Raw genomic sequence first — 18,732 nt, 5'->3', positions numbered from 1 at the left:
TCTGCAGTCTGATGTTCTGCTGCCCTGTAACTTCAACTCAAGCCTCCTCGGATCAGACCTGACTGCAGATATAGCAGCAGTGTGGAGTTATAAAAATATAACAGAAGATAGTCTGGTGGAGATCAGTCTGCAGGGTGTAGTAATGTTCTGGAATAACAGAGGGGGACGAATTAACCCGTTCCCTAAACTCTCAACATCTGGAAACTTCTCCATCCTCCTCCATAAAGTGAATAAATCTGATCTGGGTCTGTACCACTGTGACTTGTTTAAAGGGATCAACTGCTTTGCTTATCAGGAGATATATCTTAGTAAGTCTGTGGATTATACTTTACTAAAATATATATATATTTTTAGTAGTGTTAAATTGAAATTCAGTGTTATAATGCAGTGTTTTTATGTCTGTTTTCTGTAAAGGATCTGTTTGCATCATTTTTTTATTTATCCAAAGCAGTGTTTGTTTACAACTACAGTTAGAGCACCTAAATATGGAGCTTAAATCTGACGTATTATATATCTGCCTAATATATTTAATGTAATATATATATTTTAATATATATAATACATATTATATATTTAATTTACCTGACATTTAATGGTGTAATTTAAAAAAAATAATAATTTTAACAATGCTTGTTTATGTGTGAGGTAGTGAAATGTGCTGTTAAAAAAAATACACTTTAAAATAATTAAATCTGTATATTTTTAGATTTGAAAAAAATATACCTTTTTGAATTTCAGATTTTAAAATTTTAAATCCTTTTTATTTTAGATTTAGCATTTTTTTATATACTTTCAGATTAAAAAAATAGCAGATACTTTCATTTTCACATTTAAAATATCTTTTTATTGTTGGATTTAAACAATTCAGACCCTTTAATTTTCAGATAAAAATATCAGATATTTTGATTTTCAGATTCAGAAAATTCAGATCCATACAGTTTTGAGATAAAAAAAGCATATATAAAAATATATAAATTGTTCATGTTAGATACATAATTCGAAATGTATCTACTGTATTTTTCACCTTTAACCCAAAATTGCAGTTTTCAAAATTAGATTTTGATTTTGAATTGATCAAATTGTTTTTTTTTTTTTATCTGAAAATTTGTCAACTGGCTTTTTCCATTTAAATTTTAAAAGGTATTTTAAAATGTCTGGGTTTATAACAGCAAATTTCACAACCTCCAAAACTGTACTTTATAAATTACAGCTTTAAATTATTGAAGTTTATTAAGAGTAAGGCAAATGTATTTAGAATGCAGACTAAAATACTTTTGGCAGCTTTTAAGCTTCAGGCTCTTAAAGTGCATAATGGTTTAGGTCACTGAAAACCTTAAAAAAAAAAATAATAATAATAATAATAAGTAAATATATATATATATATATATATATATATATATATATATATATATAAATATACAGCTTTCAGAGTCAGTAATTCTGAAATGTGACCTAAAACATGATGCTGTTTGGCAATACTGAAATGGAAAGGGTTAAATACACTGACATGCCAAAAGTCATGGGATAGTGTTACTTCAGGGGACGACTTAGAAATGTCCACATTGTTGTGAGGTGTTATCTTGTGAGTGTGGCTGAACACTGGTCTACGTGCTCATGAAAAGGTGAAAATCCACATTTAATGCAGGAGACCCCACACACATATTCCACAGGTTAGTGCAGCATTAATTAGCTTCCAAGGGACATGTCACAGTCAGGACACAGTATTACTTACTGTCCCATGACTTATGTCAGGTTAGCGTAATTAGGTAGTACTAATATTCCTGTATTTCAGGACTTGAAGAGGCTGCTGCTGCTGCTGGTTCAGTGGGCTGGCTGGTCACAGCAGGAGCAGTAGGAGGAGGAGGAACTGTGCTGCTCGGTTTGGTCATTATCATTTACTACTGTGCTAAACGTGAGTCTGAATCTTCTTTCCAAGTATTTTTATGCACTAAAGTCTTGGTTATTTTTTTTTGTGCAGGAATGTGTTCACTTACTCAGGGACAGCTGGTATACATGAGATGGTGGTCCTAAACCCTCCCACCCTTTGAAAACCTGAAGAATAATGCTGATTTCTGGGCATTTATAGTGTCTTACTTCTACAATGTCTTACTGCTAATTAATAAATGTGTTTTCACACCTGTGGACCTCACAACATGCACCAAATAATCTTAAGAAACCTACAAACTGGCTAATAGTGAAGTAATTAATTTCCAGCCCAAACTGTTGATGAAAACTGTAGAAAAACATAGATGTATTCATTTTCAGATTAAAAAATAAATAAATTAAAGGATCTGGGGTGGGTTTCCCGAAAGCTTCGTAATGCTAAGAAATTCGTTAACTCGTACTTAAGATTGATCGTTAATTAAAGAGTGTTTCCCAAACCCGTGCGTAACTAAAGTACTGCGTAAACTCGCTCGCAGATTAACGAGTGCCCTCACCCAGTCGTTATTTTTAGAGAGCTTCTTTAGGGGATCTCTACTTGCAGTTCAGCACCTTAAACACCAGGGACCGCCAATTTTAAGGGAGAAAAATGTTCATTTCCGTGGTTGAAGCAATTATATTATATTACTATTAATTATATTATATTATATTATATTATATCATATTATATTACATTACATTATATTATATTATAATATTCCCCGTGTCTGCGGGTGCTCCGGTTTCCTCCCACAGTCCAAAGACCTAATTGGATGTCGGATAAAAATTAAAAACTGACCCTTAGGTATGAGTGTGTGAGTGGATGTGTCTGTGTGTCTGTCTGTGTCTGTCTGCCCTGCGACGGATTGGCGGCCTTTCCAGGGTGTATAGCCGGCTGGTATAGACTCCAGCCCCCCCGCGACCCTAAACGGATAAAGCGGTTGACGAGTGAGTAAGTGAGTGAATGAGTTATATTATATTATATTATATTATATTATATTATATTATATTATATTATATTGCCATATAATGCCATATAAAATGCCAATTTGTCTGTGGCTTGTAGTCTAACTGGGCAAACCCATTATTAAAATCCAGATTCCTGCAGATGATGCTCACGGTCTAAGCAAAGCTGCAAAGTCACCAAGTCCGTGGATTCTGTAATCAGGCTGTTACTGTGGAATACACGCAAATATACACAATTCCCACCAGACCGGGAATTACAGCACAACATTATATATTTCCATGCTATTGGGAAAATCCCTGGTACTGTAGGTCCAGTGCAGGGGACGCCTGCGGTGTCTTTAATCACACCTACGCATATTGTAAAGGGTATCGGTGAATGTGCAGGTAATATTTAATATTATTCCTTAATCAGGTGATTCTAACCAACATTGTGGCCGTTCATCTGGGCAAACTCTGGGGTGTGTCAGCTCACAAATATATAAATACCAGTCAAAAGTTGGACACGTCTCATTCAATGTTTTTTTTTTTTTTTTTTTTTTACATTGTGGATTAATATTAAAACCATGAAAACTATTAATTGACGCATATGGAATTATCTAGTAAACAAAAAGGTGCATGGCCTTAACAATCCCCTGACCTAAACCCAACTGAGATGGTGATTTGGATGAGCATACTCATGTTGGTATAATATATATAACATACGTATATGTATTATTATATTATTTTTATATTTTTTATATATTATATTTTTTATATTATTATTAATAATTATAATAATAAATTAATATTACTCGCCAAATTACTATTAATAATATTAGTATAATATATATTAATATATATGTATATATATTAACAATAATAGTTTTAAAAAAGTAAAAAAGTTTAATTTTTTTTAATAGATTAGATTTTCGAGTATTTATTTAGTCATATGTATCTTTAGGAGTATTTTATTAATGCCAAAGTACATCCTTTTGTAATTTAAATTTCAGAATATGTATAATATTGATGATTACAACACATTTCTACGTTTTTAGGGTGTAATAGTGAATAAATACTGCATATTGGCAATGTTGAATCGATATTTGTGGATCGATTGAGTGCGCTGTTTTGGGGGAGGAGTCAACAAAGACGTTCTTTAACCTCGTTCGTTAATTTTCGCGTTGCGAAGCTCTTTGGGAAACACTCGCAGAACTGGCTCGTTCTTTACTCACGTCATTCGTTAGTTCGTTCGTTATTCGCTAAGATTGATCGTTTTCGGGAAACCCACCCCTGATCCTTTCATTAAGATCCAAGTTTTGATATTTACATTTTTAGATACATCAATTCAAATGTAACTACTGAATTTCTCGCCTTTGTCCTAAAATTGCATTTTTGCATAATTTGAATTAGATTTTTTCTGATTTCTTAAAATCTGAACATTTGAAAATATGACTTTTTTATCTGCAATTTGTAAGTTGTTAATTTAAAATGTGAGTGTTTTATATAGCAAATTTAGCTCATTAAAATCACAAAGTGTTAAAATAAGAAAAATATTGACAAAACAAAGTCTAAAATTATTGATATATGCTCCGTTCTTTGCTTACGCCCACTGGCTCTCCGGCCTGCACCTGCTGGAACAATGTGACTGCATGAAATTTTATAATAAACAGAAAGTGGATGCACATTGTTACATTGTTTTTCAATCGCGATGCATCTCAATGTTACAATGCTTCACTACACCACTTATAATGATTATAGATTTTAATACAAATGTAAATCTTAGCTCTCTATCTTACACTTTGCAAAAGAATCTCTATGCTCATTGTTATTTACAGTCTGCCAACAGTCTATTTCAACAGCAACAGTACTTGTGAACATATCTATGCTAATGGGAGTGTGCAATATTTCTGATTTGTGTGTGTCTGTGTCTGTTGCTCTAGAAGAAGCAGATGATTACTCAGTATATACCACCGTCCTCTACACACTGCTAGACAACAATAAGAAAGACGGACAACCATAAGAAAGATGGTAAATAACCACAGAAATAATATATACAATAAATATAGTTAAAAATACAGTATTCATGTGGTAAGGCTGCTCAACTTGTAGTTATCTTCTATTTATATCTATATATATTTTTTCTCATCAGGTGTGTGATGTCCTGATCTTCAGCCAATCAAGAACAGAGGACAAATGGAGCTCCATATATATATATATTGATGGATTCATGCCAACAAGTTGCTCCACAGTTGCAAAGTTTTACCTGGAATGTTGCTGATTTCTCTGCACAGTGTTTTGTTACCTAGCATTTTTACCCATTTCCTGTAGTCTATCAGCTTGAAGGTTGTGCTGAGAGCAGTGTAGCGTTGCTGTGCTAGTGGGAAATCTTTTTGTTGCAGAGATCTGTGCAAGCGCAGTAGCCAAAACAAAATAAAAAATCTCGCTTTTGTGCATTCGTTCATGTTTTTTTTGGTACATTTCTTCAGTGATGTAAGATATGTTTCTGAAGCAATAATCCAGGTTCAGTAGTTTGGTCTCTTCTTAGTAAAATGGATCAGAGGCTGATCTTTCATGACTGGAAACTCCCTGGCTGTGTTTCAAAGAGTGAATAGAACTGCCAACTGCTCTGGAAAAAAATAAGAGATCACTTCAGTTTCTGAATCAGTTTCTCTGATTTTGCTATTTATAGGTTTATGTTTGAGTAAAATAAACATTGTTGTTTTATTCTATAAACTACAGACAACATTTCTTCCAAATTCCAAATAAAAATATTTTCATTTGGAGCATGTATTTGCAGAAAATGAGAAATGGCTGAAATAACAGTTCAGAAATCAATATTTGGTGGAATAACCCTGTTTTTTAATCACAGTTTTCATGAATCTTGGCATGTTCTCCTCCACCAGTCTTACACACTGCTTTTGGATAACTTTATGCCTTATACTACTGGTGCAGTTCAGCTTGGTTTGATGGCTTGTGATCCTCTTGATTATATTCCAGAGCTTTTCAATTTGGTAAAATCAAAGATACTTATAATTTTTAAGTGGTCTCTTATTTTTTTTTCCCCAGAGCTGTATAAGGACTTTGATTTAACTCTCTCAGGGTTTTGGGCTGAATGAAGACTGTGATGTAACAGTTTTGGGGATTTGGAATTGGCCTGTTTTACAGCTCCGTTAGGGTTATGCTCCATTTTCTTTTGAAGAAGAAACAACCCAGCTAACAATTTTTGGGTAGTAGAACATTTTCTGAACATTACAATTAATGTTCCGCAAACATTAATCTGTTACATTTTCTTTTATTTAACATTTTTAAACGTTGGTATTCATCTACCTGGGAACATTATATGAGAAAAGTTCTAATAACATTAACAAAAGGTTTTCAGAACATTCCTGGAACATTATTTCTGTAACATTACAGGCTTACATTCCAGGAACCTTATCAGATCACTGCTAAATGTTCTTATAATATTTTCTGTTTACTGGGGACACTGAAGGTTATTTTGCTACTTTTATGTATCGATTTTCCTTTAATCAACCAAAGTAATTTGTAAATGCTTTAGTTTATATTGTATATAAATATTCACTTAATGTTTAGCACAACACAGGTTTTAAACCCACAGTTGATGTTTAATCCACAGTAAATATCTTCTAAAAGTAAATTCCTACTCTATCTGTTCTAATTTGTCATAGCTTAGTACAATAAATGATTTGTGCAGTTCTTCATATTGTAGCTAAAATGACCATGTTTATATATAGACTGTTTAATTGTGGTGATTTCTAAAGAAAATAAATATGTTCTTAATGCTGAGCATGTCTGATTATGACACTGTGTTTGTGTTTGTGATTGTGTTTATATTAGTTAACACACTATAAATTCAGTGTAATTAAGTAGTTAGAGTACAGTTAAAGGTGTATTTCGGATCAAACTAATGATCAAATATAATATTAGAGACACCTAGTAATCTTCAATGTGCAAAAATGAAATCTTAGTAGTGCATTCTGTAAAAGTATAGTTTTATCATAAAAAAGTCACATTTAGGTATACATTTCTTTAAAAGTATATTACCAGTAATAAATTAGCACAGCTGAATATATAGAGTACTGTTTTTAAAGTATACTGAAACACAAATTAATTAAGTAAAGATTCAGGTATAAAGAGAAAATATACTTTAGTATTTAACTATTCTAATACATTAAATGTAGAATATTGTTGTGATAAAATATAGTTTTTTCACAATGAAAGACCACAATGCATTGGTACATTTTATGTACTTTGTGTTTTAATAAAGGTATTTTATATTTAGATTTGTACCACTTTAAAATAAGACTACCTTTATAAAGGGTTTATAAATGGTTTACAATTAGTTTATTAATGGTTACTAATTAGTAATATATAACTGGTTTACAATTAGTTTATTAATGTTACTAATTAGGTTGTAAATGCCTTAAAATGATTAATAATCAGTTATAACACATACATAGAAAGAGCAACAGTATAGATGGCTGTGGGTTTACTATTTGGCAAACAACAGGTCATTGTTGCCCTTTCTACGTATGTGTTATAACTGATTATTACAATCTAATTAGTTCCCATTAATAAACTAATTGTAAACCATTTATAAACCCTTTATAAAGGTCATCTTATTTTAAAGTGGTACCTTTAGATTTACTTCGTCGATGCATATGGATTGCACAGCTTTTACTACTTTGGGATTTTACGAAGGGTTCTTTTAGCGATCAAAAAGTTTACATAGTGAGCTCTTGAATCATAAAGGGACTGGTAGGCCAAGGAAGACCTACACTGCTGAGGGTAGAATAATCTTCAAAAATCTTCTGAAAAATAACAAATGACTCCTTAAAACCCTTTGTGAGATGAGTTTATACTGTGCAATTGTTAATAAACTGGAGTGCACCTAAGAGAAATATTTAATTTACTGAAGTTTGCTTAATAAAATGAACTTTAAGTAAAATAGAACTTTAAGTATACCTCTTTTTTCTAAGTGGTTCCCACTACACAACATGCATGTCAACAATTCTTGAATGTAGGTCTTCTGAGAGCTCTTTTGGGCGAGGCATGATTCACATCAAGCAATGCTTTTAAATTACTCATGATTGGCCCATGAGACCACAACGGTTCTACTACCATTTGAAAGAGACTTTCCTTGGCTATCACCTCTGCCAGTTTAGGAATATTTCACTGTATGGTTGATTTTATATACATTTTTATTTATTTTAAATAATGCTTTAAATTAAATAACTCAAAACTGGTGTGCATTTTTTATATAGGGCAGGGCAGGTTTAACCAACACATCCAATCTCATCACATCCTGCCTCCAATTAGCTCTTAGAAAAGCCATCAGTCTAGAGGGTCACACACTTTTTCCCTCTGCACTGGGAATGTTAACATGTTGTGTTTAATAAAACCATGTAAACATATATATTTTTTTGTGTGTGGTATTAGTTTAAGCAGACTGTGTTTGTCTGTTGTTGTGACTTAGATGAAGATCAGAACACATTTAATGACCAATTTATGCAGAAATCCAAGTAATCCCAAAGGGTTCAGATAAAGATTCTTCTTGCAACTGTATATTGTATTATATTATATTTAAAATCAAAATCCTGCACAAGATATGAACTTAACCTATACAGAGGAGCAAATGCAACTGATGTCCATTAAGATTCATTTAATCTGCATGCGTTCTTCTTAAAAATGTTGTTATAATCGTGATTTAAAATCCTACAGTAAAATAAAGCTTTTATTTTAATGTAGGATTTTAAATCACGATTATAACAGCATTTTTAAGCGTATTGTCTTTTGTCAACTCTCGCTGCAGCAGACGGTGTGAATCCTGTTTCACACTTTTTGCTGCACCTGGTGCAGCAGGGGATGTGGGCATTCTTCTGGCTTTGCACCTGCCCTGTAAAACGTCTACACATCAGTGCGGGTACAACTGACACCAGTGACTGGTGAAGATCGAAGGCATATATCTTTGTATCACAGCAAAAAAAAAAAAGCCTTTACACAATGATTTTATCATTATAGCTTTAAATGATTAAATAAGTGTTTTTACTTAGAAAAGAAGTGAATGAATTAAGGTTTGTCTTATTTTTCACAAATACATAAATACCGGGGTTGGACAATAAAACTGAAACACCTGTCATCATTTTAGTGTGGGAGGTGTCATGGCTAAATTGGACCAGCCTGGTGACCAATCTTCATTAATTGCACATTATTGCACCAGTAAGAGCAGAGTGTGAAGGTTCAATTAGCAGGGTAAGAGCACAGTTTTACTCAAAATATTGCAATGCACACAACATTATGGGTGACATACCAGAGTTCAAAAGAGGACAAATTGTTGGTGTACATCTTGCTGGAGAAGAACTGTCCGTCACCACAATAAATTATTGTGGTCTAAAACCACAATTTACAATAATTTATTATTTTTTTAATGCTTGTCACTCTTAAATGTTTCTGATCATCCAACAATTTTAAATAAAAAAGACAACACAAGGCAACACAAAATGCAGTTTTTAAATGAAGATTTTTATTTATTAAGGGGGGAAAAAGTGCAAAAAAGTGTTAAAACATAACTTATCTGTGGTTTATCACACCTAAATACAGTTTCCCTAGCCACACCCAGTCCTGATTACTGCCACACTTGTTTCCATTAAGAAATCACTTAAATAAAATCGGCCTAACAAAGCAAAGTACACCAAAAGATACTCAAAACTAGACATCATGCCAATATTCAAAGAGATTCAGGAACAAATGAGAAATAAAATAATTATATGAGAGATCTATTAGTCTGGAAAAGGTTTAAAGTGATTCTAATGCTAATTCTGCTCCAGCAGTGCTAGATATGGTTAGCAGGCTACCAAACTAAACTGAAACTCCCGTATAACACTGTACTTCAGTGGAGTGACTTTACTGCTCTTTACACCCTGACTGGTAAAATTCATACAAAAGGTGCACCGGATTAAAAGGCACTCTGACAATTTTTGGGAAAATTTAAGAATTTTAAGTGCACCTTATAGTAGGAAAAATACGGTAATATATGTGAGAAACTCATTATTTGTCTCTTATCTGTGATTCGCAGATTTTCTTAAAACATTTAATCTGTCAAAATCACGTTTTCTAAATGTTCTTAGAATGTTAACCTTCCTGGAAACTTTTCTAAATGTTGGTAAGCTTTTTATATTTATTCTCTGTTAGCTGGGTTGTCATTTATATTGATACAGGGTTTTACAGTAGAGTAAAACACTGTTATGCTTCAGTGCAGTAATTCATGAAGAACACATTGCATGTTTGTTTGAAGGAGTGCACTCTATAATGTTACCCTTTCAACCTTTCACACAACAGCCAAACTAACTAACGAGCGAGCGAGTGAGCGAGTAAATACTGCTGTGCTGCAGATGAGAATGAATGCGCTAGAAGTGTGAAGAGGCACAGTAACGCAGAAGGTGTGATTGAGGTGTTAGACTGCTCACTGATGCACCTGCTAAGCTCTTATCTGAGTTTAGATCTTAAGTCTCATGTAAAATTTTATAGAAGACATATGTGGTGCTTTTATACTGTATATATAAATGTGTATAAAATACAGGTTTGAGACTATATGTTAAACACTTTGTATGTGACTGGCACTACTTCATACTGTATTAATATCTGCTGCATTGCAGAATGTAGTCATGCCTTTCTTGCTTATTCCATTATTGTTCTTGTGCGGTTTATAGCCTGTTTATAGTCAATGGCATGCAACTATATTATTCTATTCATTGGACATCTACAGAGAATGTTTAAATGACGTTTTAAATAGACATAATTTTGACATTCATCTCAAGTGTTTAAAAATGATCCACAGACAATCTGTAATCAAAGTCTTTGCAACATCAATAATAGTCGTTTAAAAGACGGTTTTAAAAGGATGCCATTTTGACATTCGTGTTGAAGGTTTAAAAGACGCCAACAGAGAATCCGCAATTAAAATTTTAAATGAGAGTATTTTAAATGCCTCTCTGCTCCACATGTAATTGCAAGTTAATTAGGAATTAAAAAACAGTTGGACATTTACATGTAATGTTCAAAAGATGTTTAAAATAGACATAATTTTGACAACCATCTCAAATGTTTAAAAAATGTCCACAGAGAATCTGTAATCAAAGTTTTTGCAACTTCAAGTATAGTCATTTAAAAGACGTCCACAAAGAATCCGCAATAAAAGCTTTTGGGACATTATTTTAAAATCTGTGTTGAACATTCAAATGATGTCCATAGAAAATATTCTCTATCTACCTACCTACCGACCGACCGACCGACCTACCTACCTACCTAAGATTGAGCACACTGGAAAGCTCATTCAATATAAAATGACTGGTAGGCAAAGGAAGCCCTGCCCTGCTGTAAATCTGTTTATTCACTGTACATTTAACATACATTTGTTAAATGTATAAATGTATAGACATATGCTGTCTATAGAGGATACTCACTCTTAGAAAACATCAAAGTACATAATTTGGCCAGAGGTGGCCTGACTTTACAATGCAGCAAAATTCAGGAAGTGGTTAGGAGGAGAAGAGCTGCATTACGCCACATTGTCATTATCTTCCAGCCGACAGCAGATACAGATGCAGAAATGGCCTTCAGCTGCTTCATGTTCCTGTTTCATGTGTGGATTCAGCTAGTTTTTAACTGTGTTAGAGGTGAGTAGGTATTCTTTGAGCTTTGATTTGAGCTGGATTATACTTGTAGATTTACGAGTATTTATGGATAATGTTTTTTTCTTTATAACCTCAAACCTTCTTCTCAATTACAAACCTCTATTTTTTAATTGCAGCTGAAACCTCATGCAGAAATGAGCTTATCAGCAGGATTAACATCTCCACTCCACTGCAGTCTGATGTTCTGCTGCCCTGTAATTTCAACTCGAGTCTCCTCGGATCAGATCTGACTGCAGATATAGCAGCAGTGTGGAGTTATATAAATTTAACAGAGGATAATCTACTGGAGATCAGTCTGCAGGGTGTAGTAATGTTCTGGAAGAACAGAGGGGGACGAATTAACCCGTTCCCTAAACTCTCAACATCTGGAAACTTCTCCATCCTCCTCCATAAAGTGAATAAATCTGATCTGGGTCTGTACCGCTGTGAACTGTTTAACAGGACCAACTGCAGAGTTGCTTATCAGGAGCTGCATTTAAGTAAGTACAGTGTAAAGTTAAAAGTTTACAGAAGTTATTGTTAAATATCAAACCACATGTATAATAATATTAATATAACTTTACTCCAGATTCTAGAGATCATTCTAAAGCTGATGATTTAAAAACAGTGCTGATCACAGCAGCAGCTCTAGGAGGAGGAATCGTTCTGCTTAGCTTACTGATAGTCATTTGGTTCTGCTCAAAACGTGAGTCTGAAGATTTTTTCCTATATTATTTCTGCTTATCTTTCATTCTGGAAGTATAAGTTTATGATCTTTTTTTGCATTAACTAAAATAACCTGTGGTTTACACAGTAAAGATAACTGAATCTAAAATTTTATAACATACAGTAACTTAGTGCAGAATTTCCTTTATGTTTCTGTTGTAGAAAAACTGATTAGTGTAAGACATTATGTATCCAGAATTTTAAAAATATAATTATTAGTTTCTTGATTATTTAAAGGAGTTGAAATGACAAACCTGAACCTAAATTCAAATACAAAAATGTTAATCAAATAACAGTATAACAACAGTAATAAGCATTGTTAAATAACTATTACAATTATATAATTATTGACACTATAGTAAAGACATTGCTCAATTTTAGTGGCTCAAAATTGTGGTAAATAATAATAAACTGAGACATTAATTAAAAATGGTGCACTGAAGAAGCTGAGGCATTTTGTTGTAAATACTGTTAGTTAATGTAGCCCATATTGTAAAGTATTCTTGTTAAACAATAAATCAAGTAAAAATCATTTAAAAAAATAATTTAAAAAGTACCTATGTAATAAGTTACTCATAGGTTACACTTTATTCAGATAGTACAAAAGTCATAAACTAGCCTTTTAACTGACTCTTAATATTAAATTGAAGTCTGTTGATAATGAAATTAAATTGTGCTTGTTTAAATATAAATTATTGGGTTTATTTAATGGTAAACCCACACAGTGCCGTCAGTTTAGACTCTACAGGTACTTAGATGAAGGCCGTTGCTTTCCAAGGTGATAAAGTGGCTTTTATAAAAGTATAAAAGTCAGTTGGCAGTTTGATCTAAAATTAAATGAGGGGAGATGGGTGAGAAAAGTACACCAACCAGACAAACGCGCAAAACCAAAAATATGAACGATGTGATGTTTATTGAAAGTAAAAAAAGGAAAATAAATAAATAAAGTGAATAAGGAGAAAAGTTTTTTCAACAATCAACCAAACATTCTTATTTGTTTGCATGTAAAGTATTTAAAATATTCAATATTAAATATCAACATTAAAACTAAAAACGTTTAAACTGAAAATCCATTTACATTACGTATTAGTAATAGTATAGTATTGTAAAAAGTATATGTAAAAATACTTAGAAAAATAAAACTGCAGTACAGAACATACAAAAGTACATACAACTAGTTACTACCTACCACTGCCGATGGCAATACAATTCCTTAAAACAACTTCCTAAAGAATTCAATTCAATTGTTGATTTAGAAATTACAAAAAATATATATATATATCACTGTCAGAGAATATAAACCTGTATCTCCAAAATCTAACCTTTACTATTAGAGAAGAAAAAAACGTCTTAACTTTAAATGTAAAAAGATTTAAGAAATTTTGGAGCATTTCTATTCGTCCATTCATCATGAAATTTGGACACAATGTAAAAAACAACAGACAGTTACCAACTACATCATAAACAGACATGTTAAAATGTTAAGATATAAATTTTTTTGTAACAGTGACAAAATTAAGATATTGTATTTTATATATATACACACTCAAATATACTCTCACAAATTACAAAATACATTTCAAAACATTTATCCTGTAAGGAAACAAATTTAATATACATTTAAATATAAATTTAGACATTTAGATATTAAATATTGACCACTTAAATGTCTTTTCACAAAATTGACAGTTTATTCAATAAGATATTTTTTTACTTTTTTAGGATAGAAACATCAGTACAGTGTTATAAGTGAAGAGAACCGATTTAAAACTTATGTAGAAACTATGTAATGTATTTATTATTTGAGTGATTTTTTTATTCTTTACTTTTATTTGCAGGAAACATAAATACCCGGGTAGAGACGGGTGTGTGCAGTACGTTACATCACTCCCACACAGAGCACACCGAATGCCGTAAGTAACCAGAGATTTACACAGTTTTGTTGATGTAAATTTCAGCAGGTTGAGTGTAAAAGTAAAAATACATGTGAGAAGATGAAGCGCAGAATTTCATTTTAAATATAGGAGTAATTTTCTGAGTCCAATATCGATTGTTGCTTGCTTTAAAAAATCAACAGAATATCTGATATTTAAATTAAATGGGACATATTGGTAGTTCCGAGTATACTTTTTGTGTTTATTTTTCTAACAAGAACTCATCTTTTACAAATTGTGAAGTTAATTGTACGACCATCTTCTGAATTTTTAATCTAATCAGTTGTTAGGCATGTAAACTAAACTTAAACTAAACCAAATTCACAGAGCTAAGCCCAACTTCTCCAGGTAGTTTGTTAACAAATATCTGTTGCTGTCTAAACTAAAATACACATGAAATGCAAATCTGGAAAATCTGGAAGAAACCCTTGTTTTTAAAGTATATAAATATTTTACAGCATTTACCCCCCCCCCCCCCCCAAAAAAAAAAAAAACGTAATTCTAGGTTTTTTTTTTTTTTTTAAACAAAGTTAAACATAAAATAAAATGGTGAATTTATTTAGTGAATGTATTGTTAAATTATTTATTTAATTTATGTTTATCTATCTATCTATATATATATATATATATATAATTTTTTTTCAATATAAAATATTCAAACTACATACAGTAGTAGTGTGTAATGTAACATGTCAGACATCTCAGCATGGAGTTTTAGAGGTTCCTAATGGTGTTGTGTGATAATCCATCCCACGGAGCTCAAATATTCTCTACAGATTTTGCAGTAGGAGTGGAGTGTTGATAGCATGTCTAATAGCATCCCAATACTAAAGCGGGACTAGTAACATTTACACATCAATATGATGTGTTTTATCATCAAAATATGAGATAAAAACTCAGCGTGACACAGTAATAACAGGCTTTTCACTAGAATTTCCCACGCCCTTGGACTGGTGGGTGCGAAGTTGTGCGACGCGCAGGTAGAGAGGAAGTGACGGTTTATATAGAGTGGAAAGTGGGAGGAGTAAGGGCGTGGATCAATCTTCCAAATTAAGTTATATACATAACTCCACAAAGGGACAATCCAGACAGTTTTTCATATATTATCCAAAATTATACATTAACATTAATATTTTATTAGGCTTTTATATTTGTATGTCTATCCTCTATATTATACATACAGTTAAATACAAATAAATACAAATAAACATTTCCAGGGATTGTTCCTAAATCCAAACCTTTATTACATGTAAATACAAGTGGTGTGCAACATAGGCCTACAAATAATATTACAATATTAAAGGGTATTTTTTTGTGTTTTTTTTTGTTTTTAAACAAAATTCTTGGGCGAAATGATACAACTTTGAATTAAAAAAATATACAGTATATTTAAAGATTTATTTAACAAAGTTCTTAGTGCTATGAAGCATTTACAGTAATGAGGGAGGAGAGGGGCATCCTTCCATCGTAAAGACTCTTCACAGAGTTGTATTTTATATGCACCCAGTGGCACATTTATTGTTTGTTGCTCAAATGAATAGGTGAATAGGCAGCTGCACTGTTTAATCCAGGAGAGCTTTTTATGTATATTAACTGACATTGGGTGCTATTTTAGTGATCTGTGTGTGATCAGTGATCAGTGTGTCTTTGCTATCATAACGACTGGAAAAGTTTGGCTTGCGCAGCACGAAGCACACAAATATCATGTACTAATTCTCTTAATTAATCAAGGGTGTGTTTTGGGTGTAACTCGAAATAAACTAATCAGCATCTCACTAGCAATTCCCTTTAAGAGCCAGATGCGCTCTGACTTTGGCGGATTGGTATTTTAATGGCGCAGTGCTTCTGTGCGTCTTGGCAGAGGAAACTGTCATTCACAAGAACAGCAATGTTATTTTATTTTATATTTTGTTTTTTGTTAAAGGAAAAGTTTGATGGTTAATAGTTTGTACACTGCAGAATGTCCTCGTGTGTGTGTGTAACGATTGTGGATATATATGTAATGCGTCTGTGTTGCCAAGAGAGAAATGAGCGGCTGCTTATTGACTGTTGTCAGGGTTTTAATCAGTCAGGGGGGCACCTGTTTTCCACTGCCAAGATAGCAATACACCAGAAATGTACTATGAACACACCTCATTTCCAGACCACCAGACCATCAGTGTAGATTTAATTATAAACTCTGTCACTATTTAAAGGATGCACGTGTAAGGTGTGAAAACAGACTGCTGGCGGGGTGTAAGATAGCAATGAGCATCTTGACATGTGTGGCACAGGGTGTAAGATAGAGCCCTAATTGTTCTTCTGTATGTTTTTTTTTTTTCCAAACAGAATATACACTGGATAATCCTATATACGACACATTTATTCAGACAGAAACAAACAACCATGCCAAAGAAGAAGAAGGTAAAATTAACTGATTAATTAATTAATTAAAAAAATGAAGTGATTATAATACTTATTACTTTACTTTACTCACATCCTGGTGTCTTTTTATCTTTTCATTTCCTAGGTATTTCACCTGATGCTCCAGTCTACGCCATCGTCAAGAAAAAGAAAAAGAGCACCAACACTCAGAGGAACTAGACTGAACAGGTTCCTTAATCAGAACTCTGATGGGGATTTATTTTAGTTAACATATGTGATAAAGATGTCTGTACATAAAAGGTCAGTGTAAAATTATACTATGCAACTATGTCTTTTAGGTGTGTTACAGTGTTAATAGATACTGATAAATAAAAAGACTCTAACTGCTCTTTGTTGGTGAGCTGTTGATTCATATTTACTCCCATGTCCTTAAATGTTCACAGTAAATTCTTAACAATGCCCTGTAAAAGGGCCTAATACAGGGGTCTCAAACTCATTTTTGCCGAGGGCCACATTGGCATATTGGCTGTCCTCTGAGGGCCAGATGTAACTTATAAATATAAGAAAATGTAACCAGATGTAATACAAAATGAATGTAATTACTCCTTAATGTTAAATAACTCTCAATATACTATTTATTCAATCAAATATTACAGTTGCATGGAAAAATGGTTGCTTGTTGCTCTATTAACATAAATCCTTTTAATTTATAAGTTATATTAACTTTGATCAAAACGTTTGATACTGAAATAAGGCTTAATAAATATAAAATCAAAAATTGTGAGCTGTGACAGATTTAGCATTTCCTCAGATTTAGCAGTTCCTCATCCAACCACTAGTCGGAGCTGCAGCTGCAGCACCACAAGCCCGCAGTCTTTGCTTAGTCAGAGCTGCAGCCCAGCCACGGGCTACAGGGCTCAGCTGAGCCAGTCTGGAGCGTTTTTAAAAAAATTTTAAGTTCTTCTGTGTATGAAATAAAATAACCCCACTAACCGGATAATACAGCTCTCTACAGTTCATCTTTCAGCCCAAGCAGCTAACAGCAGCAGTTTAGAGCAGTGTCACGGAGTCGCTGCTCGGATTACATTATAAACAGGTCAGTTAGCGCGCTGCTAACCTCAGGATGTTTATAACTACGGAGTTTAGTGGACACACCACGGCTGCAAGGTTAGACTGTTGAAGGCTACTGAAGACTACTAAAGCAGGCAACGCAGCGTAAGCAAAAAAAAAACAAAAAAAAAAACACACACACACACCAAAATACAAGTTAAGATAAAATATGAAAACGAACATAATAAAGCATAAATAATTAAATTGAATTGCGGGCCAGATGTATGTTTATTTTGTTAACCCGTGAGGGGCCGTATGAAACCGCGTCGCGGGCCGGAACTTTGAGACCCCTGGCCTAATATAAGGAACACATAAGGAATCATGTAGTAACTTAAAAGTGTTAAACAAACCAAAATACATTTAGGGAGCTGTTAACTTGGGGTTTCTGAACCTGGAAACTCTGATAATCTTATTTGTACAACAGAGGACACTCTTGCTCTTCCTTTTCTGGGGCAGTCCTGATGAGAGCCAGTTTCATCATGAGGTTTTTGATGGTCTTTGCGACTGCAAATGAGAATAAATTTCAAAGTTTTTTTTAAGTATTTTTTTTTTTCTTTTTTTAATTGAGTAGTTTTTGCCATAATATGGATTAAAACATTACTCAAATAGAGCTATTCACTGTATAGCAACTCTACCTCTTCACAACATTAAGAGGCAAATAATTCAAGTAATTAACTCTTGATGAGTTCAGCACAGCTGTAACACAAGTGGTGCTACTTTGAGGAATTTACCATATCAGCTAGAACTGCCATATTGAGGGACAATGCTAGGTCCTGAGCCTCATGTTAGGCTTCAATTTAGGGCTTTAAAATACAGGGTTCTGGTTAAAACCCAGAGTTGTGAGCAAAAGAGGGTTTAGCAACAGACCAACATCAAAAATTAAGGTTGGAATTGGCAAAAAAAAACATGCAATGCTGTAAAGAACTATGCATCAAATGATTTCTACTTAATTATTTCAAATACAAAGTGTAAAATAAACTATACTGTATTTTTTTGCCCTATAAGGTGCACTTAAAATCCTTAAATTTCCCCAAAAATGGACA

At 33.0% G+C, this 18,732-nt stretch overlaps 2 long non-coding RNA genes across 2 annotated transcripts; both read left to right on the top strand.

The window, feature by feature from the left end:
- Nucleotides 1-1,649: 1,649 nt before the first annotated feature.
- LOC125783320 (uncharacterized) lies at nt 1,650-5,076 on the top strand. Its single transcript, XR_007426092.1, has 3 exons — nt 1,650-1,912; nt 4,806-4,893; nt 5,015-5,076. It is a non-coding gene; the product is annotated as an uncharacterized LOC125783320 (long non-coding RNA).
- Nucleotides 5,077-12,141: 7,065 nt separating this feature from the next.
- Nucleotides 12,142-16,956, top strand: LOC111191286 (uncharacterized). Its single transcript, XR_002649426.2, has 4 exons — nt 12,142-12,261; nt 14,120-14,194; nt 16,544-16,618; nt 16,725-16,956. It is a non-coding gene; the product is annotated as an uncharacterized LOC111191286 (long non-coding RNA).
- The last annotated feature ends 1,776 nt before the right edge of the window (nt 16,957-18,732 follow it).

This window comes from Astyanax mexicanus, chromosome 1 (assembly GCF_023375975.1).
Source record: "Astyanax mexicanus isolate ESR-SI-001 chromosome 1, AstMex3_surface, whole genome shotgun sequence".
Taxonomy (NCBI): domain Eukaryota; kingdom Metazoa; phylum Chordata; class Actinopteri; order Characiformes; family Acestrorhamphidae; genus Astyanax; species Astyanax mexicanus.
The sequence above is the reverse complement of the archived record's forward strand: the minus strand, read 5'-3'. Positions and strand labels throughout refer to the sequence as shown.